Raw genomic sequence first — 15288 nt, forward strand, 5'->3', positions numbered from 1 at the left:
TAATACCCCTTCAATCACGCGTACTGCAGTAAAAAGTATAATGAAAAGACAAATTACTCTCAAAGACCACAGACTTGCAAAACCTCAAGTCTACACCGCCATTAAGAGCCCTGGCAGTATCATATAACAATGACAGCCAAGTTGGATTTCAGGCACAACCATACCTCAATAGTGCAATAGGGAAAGGTTGCAAGGATGCTGGCATTACACATTAAAAACTTTAACCCCAACTGGCCACTGCTTTCCAAGATAGTTAAGTGTAGGCTTAGTGGCTACAAATCGTAAACTTATTTACAACTACTTTGTGGCTGCCCAGCGTTGCTTGACTCTCAGCGATCTTTACTAAAGCCACTTTTTTTGTCTAATGGTATAAGGACATGCAATCAGGCAATGAACTAGATTTTTAGCACCATGGTGCCCCTCGAATTGGTAAGAATAGGCAAATTCTTTAAAGCTATGCAAGAGTCCTTTACAAACTCACAACAAAGCATTGAGTTGATTGTGAACCGATAACTCTTGGGATTTGTATCATGGCCATTAGGTATTGTAGAGTTTGGTCACGTTGCACTGTCTGAGATGGACTTGGTAAGGTATTTTACCATTTTTATAAAACAAAAAAACTCAAATAGGATCAATTATTACAGTTTGCAAATAGTTAAACTATGCAACATTTAACTAAAACTGCTTGTATAATTTGAGCTTTATATTTTTTTGGGTACTATGCTTTAGTCATGTTATAGGGTCTTGCAATGAATTACCATTATCTTTGCCATTTTGTATATTACGCCTTTTTTTCTAATTTTTAAATGTTTTATATTTCCATGGTTTTAAGTCATCTATACAATAAACTTAGCATTTACAAAAAAAAAACCTCGAACTCTTTCTAGAGCAATGATTAGAGACTCCCTACCCACGGCTCGGTTGTCAGCTTTCTTTGTGTTGAGCGGGCACATCGGGCACTCATACCAAAGCCTCTTCCGGGCACGCCTCCCAGGACACTCATAGCCAAAGTACTTAATTATAGGGACCAAGACTGCATAGTAAGAGCTGCCCACCAAGAGGGAGGTCCCGCATATGAGAACCATGTCATCCGTATCTTCCCGGATTACATGAGGGCAACACAACAATCAAGAGCATCCTTTGGTGGGGTAAATCAAAAATTCAGGGTGATGGGCCTGCAATACGCGCTACTCTGTCCAGCTAAATTAAAGGTGATACACAATAATCGAAGACTTTTCTTCAGCATGCCTGAGGCTGCTTGGGACTGGCTGGAAGTGCGAGGAGAGGGTAGAGCAATTTACAGAGCGACAGAAAGATCGAACGCACCAGGCCCTGGTACAACAAGGAGAACTACTGGCAGAGCGGGAAGATCCAAAAAAGCATTGAAGTCATCACAGCGAGTGGGGGTCCGACAGGATGGATCCCTGGAACTAGAATCTGCAGATGCTGGCAGACGTGGCCTGGGTACTACCCGCGTAGACCCACTTGAGCAGAATGCTGATCGAGAGGCGGCGAAGGCTCTGGTAGAGGTGGTCACAGCGTCAAGTTCTGATGCCAGTACCAGTGACATGGTGGAAGACACACCACAACTTAACAAACATTGGCCACGCCCGAACTATATAAGTATAATTCTGTATGGGAATATTCAATGCACTGATGGTCAGAATGCACGCCATGTGACTGACAAGGAGGGGATTGCTGAGTGAATCCTTGGGGCTGCAGTCAAATTTGATATGGAGATAGCTGTGCTGGCCACATATACACGACAGGTGGGGACGCGCCTGTCTTACTACTTTCATTTTATCAATTCTGTTTTCATTACTTTTCGTTCTCTCTATAGTGCTATATCTGAACTAGTTTTACATCTTTTCTCTCTCTGATATAAGTGAGGTGTGTTGGATGGCTGTGATACCTGTGTGTGGAATGATATGAATGGCAGCTGAGTGAGAAGAGTCTGGTAGTAGGCATGGAGGCCCAGGTTTGATGTGACTTGTTGTTAGATCCACTGCTGCGGTCTGGCCCATTTTAACCCACTCTGGCTGCTATCTGGATATTGGATGACTGAATGTACTGTGGATGAATGATAGTTGGGAGAATTGATTAGCAATGTAGTTGTTAAATAGCGCACTATCTGATACATGACACAGACGTTGATGGGGATTTAATGTTGTTGGTTGTTGACCAGGGTCGGACAGGGGGAATGGGGTCTCAAGGACTACAGTGATTGGGAATGCACAAATTGTTGGGGCAGTGTCTACTCGGGGGTGCTGAAAGTTAAAATGCAGGGGAATGTTATCTTTTTTAGCAGCAGTGACTGTGGCAGAGTACGTAGGGGACAAGAGGGGCCATAGACGGATAACCAATTACATGGGGCAATTTTAGATAATAACATGGAATGTGAGGGGGCTTAATTTGTACACAGAGCGATACCAGGTAAAGACTTACCTGCACAGACATGGGGTGCAAATAGCAATGCTGCAGGAGACTCATTTATTAGACCCCAAAATCCAGAGATTGCATAAGAAATGGAGAGGGCAACTCTATGCTTCCACTTACTCCAGATATGCAAGGGGTTATTAGTATAAGTCACGCCCCAAGTTCCCTTTCAGATACGCAATTACACAGTGGACATCGAGGGCAGATACATAATAATACATGGCACACTAGATGGAAAGAAGGTATGCCTTGTCAACATATATGCCCCCAACGTAGACGAAAGTGTCTTCTTCCTGGAGCTAGAAAAACTCCTCATTACGTATGAAGCAATTCTCATTATCTGGGCAGGAGACTTTAACTGCATAACTGATGGCAATAAGCACAGATACCCCCAGAAAATGCACACTAAGCCTACCATGATAGCCATGTTGCGAGACCCGATGAGTCATCTGCAGTGTGTAGACATTTGGCAAGAAACACACCTGGAGGTTCACGGTTACACATGCTATACACCGGCTCGAGAGGTCCATAGTAGACTAGATAGATTCCTCCTCTTCAGCGAAGCTGTACTAGCCATCATACAGACCTGCATCCTTACACGATTTCTCTCAGATCATGCCCCAGTCCTGCCCAAGTGGGGCCCACTCTTTGTCAGACCAAAACTGGCGTGTAAGACCTGAGGTGCTTCAGGACCCCATGGTCCGTACTGAACTTATAGATGCGATTGTTGAATTCTTTATTTCAAACTGGTCCATGGCTAGCTCTGGAGGAATGGAATGGCACACACTCAAGGTGGTGATACGTGAGAAGTGTCTCTCCAACATTGGGGAAATGCGACTCAAGTTAGAATGCGACCTAAAGGAGGGGGAAGACAAGCTCTCCCGGCTGCAGCAGGGCCTGCATCCAACTGCACCATATAATGACTTCCTGATGCAGGCGCACGGCCAGGTGAGCGATATATGGGACAGACTCGACTGTCTCACCAGGCGGGAATATCACCAGCTGTTGCACAAACAGAGTGAATATTTGGGAAGACTCTGAGCATGGTTATTGAAGAGGGAACACCCTCCCCACTGATCCTTACGTTAGCGCACCCGGATGGGAGCATTATAAATAGTGAGGCAGGACTTAATAGCCAACTGTACGAACACTTAGCCGCGGTATACTTGGAGCCTCCGGAAAATAAGTAGCCTGCTGATCTTGAGTTTCTTAGGAACATAACACTTCCCCACATCTCGGGAGATCTAGTGGGCTGCGATTTAGCTGGATTAATTACTCGAGGCAGAGTGGACAATAGCTAGATGCAAATCCCCGGGTCCAAATGGCCTACCGATAGAGCTCTACCAAATGTACAGTGATCTACTGCTCCCCAGATTGTTGGAGACCCTGCAAGAAGCTATGGTAAAGGGAATTTTCCAATGATCTATGAGAGATGCCTGCATAGTTATGCTCCTGAAACCGGGTAGGGACGAGTGACACCTGGGATTGTATAGGCCCATGTCAATTCTGGGTATATATGTAAAAATAATGGCTAAGGTGTTAGCCACCCACCTCAGCCGTGTGGTATCACATCTGGTCCATGAGGACTAGTGTGGATTTATACCAGGTTGGGGAACTCATATGAATATACACTAACTGTCGGGCAGACTGGATAGGGCAGCAGTGGTCCTTGACATTGAAAGGCATTGGATACTCTGCAATGGAAGTACCTTTTGGAGGTTCTCAGAATAAAGGGATTGGGCCACGGTCACCTGGGATCAATTGTTATATCGAGGACAGCTGGCTCATGTGCGCACAGGGGATCAAATATCAGAGTGCGTTACTATTAAAAGAGGCACCCGGCAAGGGTGGGCACACTCCCCATTGCTCTTCGTCCTGTCTATGGAGCCATTGGCGATCTGGATGAGGAGAGATATGGGTGAATGGGGAATTGCAGTCACTGGCCACAGCCATGTTGTGTCTCTGTATGCTGACTACGCATTACTCTATATCTGGCAGCCAGAGCAGGCAGTGTCGGCTCTATTGGGCATGTTACACTTTTATGGACAGTCAGCCGGCCTCTGTATAAATCATCGTAAGTCGGTCATCTTCCCATTATCTACTTTAGCATGAGTGGCTCTACAGGATTTCCCGCCGGTAGAGTTCAGCTGGACAATGTATCATTTTAGGTATTTGGGTATACAGGTGACTCACAGGCCAGAGGATCAATATGCCCTAAATATGCGGATGGTAATCACGAAACTGAACAGGCTCCCTCTCTTGACTATGGGGCAGGTCACACTGGCTAGAATGGTCATGTTACCGAGGTGCCTTTATGCTTTACAAAATACTCTTTGCCATATGGCAGACTACACGTTTGCCACTCTGAATAAATTGTTGGTCTCGCTGGTTTGGGAAGGGTGAAATTAGACACACTCAAACTAGATACTGATCTGGGAGGACTGGGTCTCCAGGGTCTAAGAATATATTATATTTGCTGGATTGCTTCGATATACAGCACAGTGGTGCATGGAGGGGCACAATATGGAGAAAGCTCTACTAGCAAACCGTAAAAACGGTTCTGAGCTACCCAAATACCTAATGATGGGCATTGGGGTCCCCAGCTCATGCCCATTCATAATCCAGCAGGTAGCAATGGTTTAAGTACAGGCAGTCACCCGAGTTGTACGCAGGGCACCCTATACGGCCTCGCTCCCCTTGCATTGGTTGCAGGGTTCTGCCTAATTCAGGCAGTCATGATCACCTCTAAATGGCACGAAGGATGGTGCTCGACAGCTGGGGATCTCTTTGCTAACAGGACTTTCCTGACAGATGAGGAAGCAATAGAATGGTACCAAATACCTCCAGGTCACTTCCTACAATACACTAAGATTGCACATATGGTTAGGGGTATGTGGCCCTTGTTTTCTTATGAACTGAAAGAGTCACACACAGTGGCACAACTAGAGGCCTAATCTCATGTATCTATAAGGCCATAAAAGAACACAGCTTCATCGAGATGTCGCAGATAAAAGACAGATGGGCCGCCGGCCTGGCAGGCTCCCTTACAGACGGGAAATGAAAAAGGCTTTTGCAGAGGTCCGGGAGGTGGCTAGCAATGCTAGGTTTAAACTCACCCAGTTGCACTAATTACATCATTCTGCACATGATCTGGACACGGATCAAATTACAAAGGTACTGGAATCAAATTATTCAGACACTACGGACCACCACAGCAGTCTGGATAGAACAGACAGTTAAACTTTGCTTATTGGGTGTACTCCCAACACCAAAAAAGGGAACACGAGCCTAGTACTAGCAAAACAGACCATTGCGATACATTAAACTGAACCCCCCCCCCGAAATTTGCTTCATGGCTGTCAGATATGGGGAGTGGAGGGAGGCAGAAAAAAGTTGCCTAAAAATTGTACGTACTGAAGAATATGCTGAAAGGGATTTGGAGTACTGGGGACACATGTTGGAAGGGTTGCGACTGCCGGACTGGAGTTGGAACTAGATACCACTCAGAGAATACAACCTAACACCTCTTTGCCACATACAGAGACGAGGGATAACCTCGACACCCAAGCACTGGAGAGCCAGATATTGCTAAGTAGCTAGGCCTCCACCCAATACTGGTCTCATAACCCCTGAATAACGAATGGTTGTTGAGTCCCACGAAATAGATCATTAATGGCTTTGGTAACCTAAAGGCTTAGAATGATTTCCGTCACTGGTCACTGCTGCGCAATGTTATAATGTTTTTGTTTTCTTTTTTTCCTTGTTTATACTGTATGAGCCTTATTGTTGTGATTACTGCACAGGGTCAGTAAGTATAAAAGATGATTGGGTGTGTAACCCTGATGTATCACAGACATTGCAATGTACTCCTTGTTGAAGGCCCTTGAAAAGATTACCAGTACATGTTAGTAATAATTTTTGAGATTAACGATGTAGTACTACTATAATAAAAATACGAATACAAAAAAACACACAGTGCTTGCACATACCTAACACACCAAAAACGTTGATATATGTCAAAAAGCGTCTATATGGGGGAAGAATGGTTTACCAGATTTAGGGTATGAAGCGATGACAAGGTCATCTGGATAGACCTGGAACTGATCGATCCTCTCCCAGTTGTCTGCAAGTGTGTGGACCAGGGGTAAACCACGAACTGGCCTCAAAGCTTTACGGCGGTACTCTTCAGGAACATTCATTCTAGGGAGAAAAGAAGGCTATCTTTCAAAGAAAGAGAAATAACAATGACATTCAGTGCTTCATTGACAATTTCAGATTTTTTTTTTTTCCAGAAAGGACCACTGCTGTAAACAACAAGGAATAAAAGAAACAATGGATTTCCAAAGCACCCGAAGATCACCAAACCGTTGAAAAATTCCAATAATATATAGTTTGATTACATCTTAAACTAACTCAGCACCATCTACACACATCCATCCATCAACAGTCTTGGTGCATGTACAAATTTGACCTCTGTGTAGGGAAATATATATATATTACCTATTGGCGGTCACTAGTAAGTAGTTATAGTTAGGACCTAGTTTCCATAGGAAAAGCGCTTTTTTTCCCAATAACTTTGGTGCTGGTTGACGAATCTTCTCAAGATTTTCAAAACTAGTGGCCCACTCCGGTCAGATTGTGTCTTGAAAGTTTCGGAGTGATATGACGAGCGGGGGGCAAAAAAAAGAGTGTGTCCAAAAACTAACCCTGGATGTAGTTCGCGTAGTAGCACTACGCATAGCTACGTGAAGTGCACTTCGCACTACGCGAGCTGCGCGTAGATGCATGAACTGCGTAGTGCACTGTGCAAAATGCTGTTCGCTCTGATTGCACAGTGCCGGATGCTTGTCTGCACTGTGCAATCATTGCTAACCACATCTTGCATAGTGCAAGTGGGCGAAATCTACTCGAGCAGCAGCTTTCTCAAACCGGACTAGTAGTTTCCCTTCGCAACCAGTTGCGAGCATACGCGACCACTCGCAATGAGAAACCTGACCTCCCAACGTTGAGAATCTCGCCGGGAGGTTTATTTTCCACGCACGGAATCAGCAACTTGATATTGCTGATCGCGAACGGGGAAAAAGTTTCTCTAGGAAGTAATTTTGCTCACTCGCGGTCGCCAACTAGATGTTGAGGACCGTGAGCTACGCGTGTTTGCACTGTGCTACGTGCAATTCGTGTAGTGCGAAGTAGCGCAAACTTCGCAAAAAAAGGAAGCGTAGCGTAGTACTTCGACCAGGGTTACCCAAAACGGGTTTTCCCCAGGTTATTTTCTATAGGAAATTTTAGACACGGCTACAGCCCGAACTACTGAACAGAATTAGACCAAATTTGGAAAAAAGGTAGCCCTTGGTTCAGAAAGAAACCTTTTCATTTAATTGTGTAAATCCGTTCAGTAGTTTTCAAGATATTAACGGAAAAACATCTTTATATATCTGGGCAGGACCTAACTACACAAGCACAAGCTTGGCTCTAATTGGCTGCCAACACTTCAATCTAGGAAGTGTTGGCAGGTGTCTTGGTGCACTTCTTTTTAGGTCTCCCCTAGTGAGGCAGCACATACGCTGCTCGCTCAGCAAGATCTATTGTTGTTGACTTTACTTCTGAAGTAGAACACTATCCCCAGCACTACTCCCTACACTACCTAAACACCACTGAACTACCCTAAAACACTACCCCCAGCATGGCCCCCTACACTACCCAAACACCACTGCACTACCCTAAAAAGCTACCCCAGCATGATCCCCTCCACTATCCAAACACCACTGCACTACCTTAAACCCTAAAACACTACCCCCAGCATGACCCCATACCCTACCCAAACACCACTGCACTACCTCTAACCCTAAAACACTACCCCCAGCATCGCCCCCTGCACTACCCAAACACCACTGCACTACCCTAAAAAGCTACCCCAGCATGACCCCCTACACTAAACAATACCACTGCACTACCCTAACCCCTAAAACACCACCCCCAGCATGACCTCCTACAATATCCAAACACCACTGCACTACCCTACACCCTAAAATACTACCCCCAGCACGACCCAATACACTACCCAAACACCACTGCACTACCCTAAACACTAAATCTACCACCAGCACGACCCCCTGCACTACCCAAACACCACTGCACTACCTTAAACCTTGAAACACTACCCCCAGCATGACCGCCTACACTACAAAAACACCACTGCACTACCCTTAACCAGAAATCTACCCCAGCATGACCCCCTACACTACACAAACACCACTGAACTACCCTAAACCCTAAAACACTACCCCTGCACCACCCCTATACTACCCAAACACAACTGTGCTACCCTAAACCCTAACACACAAGCCCAAGCATGACCCCCTACATTACACAAACACCACTGAACTACCCTAAAAGCTAAAACACTACCCAGCACAACCCCCTACACTACCCAAACTGCAATGCACTACCCTAAACCTTAAAGCACTATCCCCAGCACGACCCCCTACACTACCCAAAAACCACTGCACTACCCTAAACCCTAAATCTACCCCCAGCACGACCACCTACACTACCCAATCACCTTTTCACTACCCTAAGCCCTAAAACACTACCCCCAGCATGGCCCCCTACACTACCCAAACACCACTGCACTATCCTAAACCCCAAAACACTACCCCGAGCATGACCCCATATACTACAAAAACACCACTGCACTACCCTAAACCCTAAAACACTACCACCAGCATGACCCCCTACACTATTCAAACACAACTGCACTACCCTAAACCCTAAAACACTACCCCCAGCACGATCCCTACACTACCCATATACCACTGCACCACCCTAAAGCCTAAACCATACCCGGAGCACAACCCCCTACACTACACAAACACTACTGCAGTACCCTACATCTTCCCCCTGCATGACCCCCTACACTACACAAGCACCACTGCACTACCCTAAACCCTAAAACACAACCCCTGCACAGCACCCTACACCACCCAAACACAACTGCACTACCCTAAACCCTAAAACACTACCACAAGCACAACAAACTACACTACCCAAACACTGTTACACTAACCTAAAACACTAAAAAACTACCCCCAGCACAAACCCCTCCAATGCATAAACACCACTGCACTACCCTTAACCCTAAAACATTACCCCAGCATGATTCGCTACACTACCAAAACAGCACTGCACTACCCTAAACCATAAAACACGACCCCCAGCACGACACCCTACACTACAGAAACACCACTGTACTACCCTAAACCCTAAAACACTACCCCCAGCATGACCCCTACACTACACTCACACCACTGCACTACCCGAAACCCTAAAACACTACCCACAGCACGACCCCCTACATTACACAAACACAACTACACTACCCTAAATCCTAAAACACTACCCCAGCACAACACCCAATACCACACAAACACTACTGCACTACCCTAAACCCTAAAACACTACCCCCAGCACGACCCCGAGACTACACAAATACAACTGCACTACCCTAAACCCTAAAATACTACCCCCTACACTACACAAACACCACTGCACAGCCCTAAACCCTAAAACACAATCCCAGCACAACCCCCTACAGTACCCAAACACCACTGCATTACCCTAAACCTAAAAACACTTTCCCCAGCATGGCCCCAAACACTGTTACACTGCCCTAAACACTAAAACACTACCCCCAGCACAAACCCCTACAATATATAAACACCACTGCACTATCCTTAACCCTAAAACGTTCCCCCAGCATGATTCGCTACACTACCCAAACACCACTGCACTACCCTAAACCCTAAAACATGACCCACAGCACGACACCCTACACTACAGAAACACCACTGTACTACCCTAAACCCTAAAACACTACCCCCAACATGACCCCCCTACACTACACTCACACCACTGCACTACCCTAAACCCTAGCACACTACAGACAGCATGACCCCTACATTACACAAACACAACTACACTACCCTAAATCCTACAACACTACTCCAGCACAACCCCCAATACCACACAAACACTACTGCACTACCCTAAACCCTAAAACACGACCCGAGACTACACAAATACAACTGCACTACCCTAAACCCTTTAATACTACCCCCTACACTACACAAACACCACTGCACAGCCCTAAACCACCCTAAAACACTACCCCAGCACAACCTCCTACACTACCCAAACACCACTGCACTATCCTAAACCCTAAAACACTACCCCAGCACTACCTCCTACAGTACCCAAACACCACTGCATTACCCTAATCCTTAAAACACTTTCCCCACCACAGCCCCGTACACTACCCAAACACCACTGCACTACCCTTATCCCTAAAACACTACCCCCAGTATGATCAGCTACACTGCACTAACACCACTGCACCACCCTAAACCCTAAAACATTACCCCCAGCAAGACCCCCTACACGACCCAAACACCACTGCACTACCCTAATCCCTAAAACACTACCCCCAGCATGATCAGCTACACTAAACTAACACCACTGCACCACCCTAAACCCTAAAACATTACCCCCAGCACGACCCCCTACAGTACCCATACACCACTGCATTACCCTAAATCTTAAAACACTTTCACCAGCACGGCCCCATACACTACCCAAATACCACTGCACTACCCTAATCCCAAAAACACTACCCCCAGCATGATCCGCTACACTACACTAACACCACTGCACCACCCTAAACCCTAAAACATTACCCCCAGCAAGATCCCCTACACTACCCAAACACAACTGCACTACCCCAAACCCTACATCTACCCCCAGCACGCCCCCCTACAATACACTAACACCACTGCAATATCCTAAACCCGAAAACAATATACCCAGCATGACCACCTACTCTACCCAAGCACCACTGCACTACCCTAAACTCTAAAACACTACCCCCAGTATGACCCCCTACACCACACAAACACCACTGCACTACCCTGAACCCTAAAACACTACCCTCAGCACAACCCCCTACAGTACCCAAACACCACTGCATTACCCTAAACCTAAAAACACTTTCCCCAGCAGGGCCCCATACACTACCCAAACACCACTGCACTACCCTAATCCCTAAAAACACTACCCCCCGCATGATCAGCTAGACTACACTAACACCACTGCACTACCCTGAATCCTAATACACTACCACAAGCGCAACAAACTACACTACCCAAACACTGTTATACTACCCTAAACACTAAAACACTACCCCCAGCACAAACCCCTACAATACATAAACACCACTCCACTACCCTTAACCCTAAAACATTATCCCAGCATGATTCGCTACACTACCCAAACACCACTGCACTACCCTAAACCCTAAAACACGAACCCCAGCACGACACCCTACATTACACAAACACAACTACACTACCCTAAATCCTAAAACACTACCCCAGCACAACCCCCAATACCACACAAACACTACTGCACTACCCTAAACCCTAAAACACTACCCCCAGCACGACCCCGAGACTACACAAATACAACTGCACTACCCTAAACCCTAAAATACTACCCCCTACACTACACAAACACCACTGGACAGCCTTAAACCCTAAAACACTACCCCAGCACAACCCCTCCACTACCCAAACAGCACTACACTATGCTAAACCCTAAAACAATACCCCAGCAATACCCCCTACACAACACAAACACCACTCTACTACCCTAAACCCTAAAACACTACCCCAGCACGACTCCCTACAGTACCCAAACACGACTGCATTACCCTAAACGTTAAAATACTTTCCCCAGCACGGCCCCATACACTACCCAAACACCACTGCACTACCCTAATCCCTAAAACACTACCCCCAGCATGATCAGCTATACTACACTAACACCACTGCACCACCCTAAACCCTAAAACATTACCCCAGCAATACCCCCTACACGACCCAAACACCACTGCACTACCCTAATCCCTAAAACACTACCCCCAGCATGATCAGCTACACTACACTAACACCACTGCACCACCCTAAACTCTAAAACATTACCCCCAGCAAGATCCCCTACACGACCCAAACGCCACTGCACTACCCTAATCCCTAAAACACTACCCCCAGCATGATCAGCTACACTACACTAACACCACTGCACCACCCTAAACCCTAAAACATTACACCCAAAACGACCACCTACAGTACCCAAACACCACAGCATTACCCTAAACCTTAAAACACTTTCCCCAGCACGGCCCCATACACTACCCAAACACCACTGCACTACCCTAATCCCTAAAACACTACCCCCAGCATGATCAGCTACACTACACTAACACCACTGCACCACCCTAAACCCTCAAACATTACCCCCAGCACGACCCCTACAGTCCCCAAACACCACTGCATTACACTAAACCTTAAAACACTACCCCCAGCATGATCAGCTACACTACACTAACACCACTGCACCACCCTAAACCCTAAACATTACCCCGAGCACGGCCCCATACACTACCCAAATACCTCTGCACTACCCTAATCCCAAAAACACTACCCCCAGCATGATCATCTACACTACACTAACACCACTGCACCACCCTAAACCCTAAAACATTACCCCCAGCAAGATCGCCTACACTACCCAAACACAACTGCACTACCTTAAACCCTAAATGGAGGAGTGTGGATCAATGGTTAGAGCGGCAGACCCTGATGCAGAGTTCTGGCCAGGGACCAGGGTTCGATTTTCGCCTTGGCGGGTCTCGGGCTCAATTTCCTCGGACTTGTTAATTCTCGCCTCGGTGCCTATTCTAATCACGGGCACCACGCTGCAACTCTGGCCAATAGCTTGCTTAGCCTCCACACTGGCCCCAACAGCGCTAAGGATGCCTGGCTTCACCATGGGGGTGCCCAGGAGTGGACACTTTACAGGGAAAGCCAGGAGGGGTTCCACAGCGGTATGAGTATCAGCGCCAGGAAGCGGAATAGGTGACATAGGAAGGTGACCGTCTGGTGACAGTGCGCTCTATAAGTACCATGACATTTACATTTACCCCAGCACGACCCTGTACACTACACTAACATCGCTGCAATACCCTAAACCCTAAAACAATATACCCAGCATGACCACCTACACTACACTCACAACACTGCTCTACCCTAAACCCTGAAACACAACCCCCAGTACAACCCCCTACACCACACAAAAACCACTGCACTACCCTGAACCCTAAAGCACTACACCCAGCATGACCCCTACAATACCCAAACAGTACTGCATTACCCTAAACCCTAAAAAACTACCCCCTACACTACACAAATACCCCTGCACTACCCCAAACCCTAAAACACTACCCCAGCACGACCCCCTACACTACGCAAACACCACTGCACTACCATAAACCGTAAAACATGACCCCCTACACAACACAAACACCACTGCACTACCCTGAACCCTAAAACACTACCCCCAGCATGACCCCCTACTGTACAGTACAGTGGAGAAGTGTGGCTCACTGGTTAGAAGCGGCAGACCCTGAAGCAGAGATCGGCCCGGGACCAGGGTTTAATTCCCGACGCGGCAGGGTATTGGGTCAATGTCCGCGTACTCGATAATTCTCGCCGAGGTGCCTACGCTAACCATGGGTCCCACTCTGCAACTCTGGGCAATAGCTTGCTTAATCTCCACAACGGCCCCATCAGCGCCGGGGATGCCTGGCTTCACCTTGGAGGTGCCCAGGAGGGACCATCTCACAGGGAAAGCCAGGACGGGTTCCCCAGCGGTATACAGCGCCAGGACACTCAGAGATGGAGTAACAGTGCGCTTTACAAGTATACTTACCTTTACCTTAACCTTTACTACTGCATTACCCTAAACCCTAAAACACTTTCCCCAGCACGGCCCAATACACTACCCAAACACCACTGCACTACCCTAAACCCTAAAACACTCTCCCCAGCATGATCCACTAAACTACACAAACACCACTGCACCACCCTAACCATAAAACACTACCCCAGCAAGACTCCCTACACTACCCAAACACCACTGCACAACCTTAAACCCTAAATCTACCCGCATCACCGCCCCTACACTACCCAAACAGCACTGCACTACCCTAAACCCTAAAACACTACCCCAAGCACGACCCACTACATTAACACCACTGCAATACCCTAAACCCTAAAACACAATGCCCAGCATGACCCCCTACACTACCCAAACACAACTGCACTACTCTAAACCCTAAAACACTACCCACAGCACAACCCCCTACACTACACAAACACCACTGCACTATACTAAACCCTAAAACACTATAACCAGCATGACACCTACACTTCACAAACACCACTGCACTACCCTAAACTCTAAAACACTAACCCTAGCACAACCACATACATTACACAAGTACAACTGCACTACCTTAAATCCTAAAACACTACCCCAGCACAACACCCTACACTGCACAAACACCACTGTACAACCCTAAGCACTAAAATACTACCGCCAGCACGACCCCCTACACTATGCTCACACCACTGCACTACCTTAAACCCTAAAACACTAACCCTAGCACAACCCCCTACATTACACAAGTACATTTGCACTACCTTAAATCCTAAAACACTCCCCCAGCACGATCTCCTACACTACACAAACACCCAGCACTACCCAAAAACACTGCACTACACTAAACCCTAAAAGACTACCCCTAGCACAAACCCCTACACTACACAAACACCACTGGACTACCCTAAAGACTAAAACACTACACGAGCACGACCCCTACACTACACAAACACCACTGCACTACCCTAAACAAAGCATGGGCTGAAAATCTGTTCCGCTTCCGTTTTTTTACGAATT

At 46.9% G+C, this 15288-nt stretch overlaps 1 pseudogene across 1 annotated transcript in view; it reads right to left on the bottom strand.

Moving 5' to 3' along the window:
* Positions 1–15288, bottom strand: part of LOC144826528 (sulfotransferase 1B1-like) — a 373545-nt pseudogene that overhangs the window by 255219 nt on the left and 103038 nt on the right. Inside the window, exon 2 of the transcript XR_013609838.1 lies at positions 6488–6636. The product of XR_013609838.1 is annotated as a sulfotransferase 1B1-like (transcript). The remainder of the gene's footprint in view (positions 1–6487; positions 6637–15288) is intronic.

The sequence above is a fragment of the Lissotriton helveticus genome, chromosome 3_2 (genome assembly GCF_964261635.1).
Source record: "Lissotriton helveticus chromosome 3_2, aLisHel1.1, whole genome shotgun sequence".
NCBI classification, from domain to species: Eukaryota; Metazoa; Chordata; class Amphibia; order Caudata; family Salamandridae; genus Lissotriton; species Lissotriton helveticus.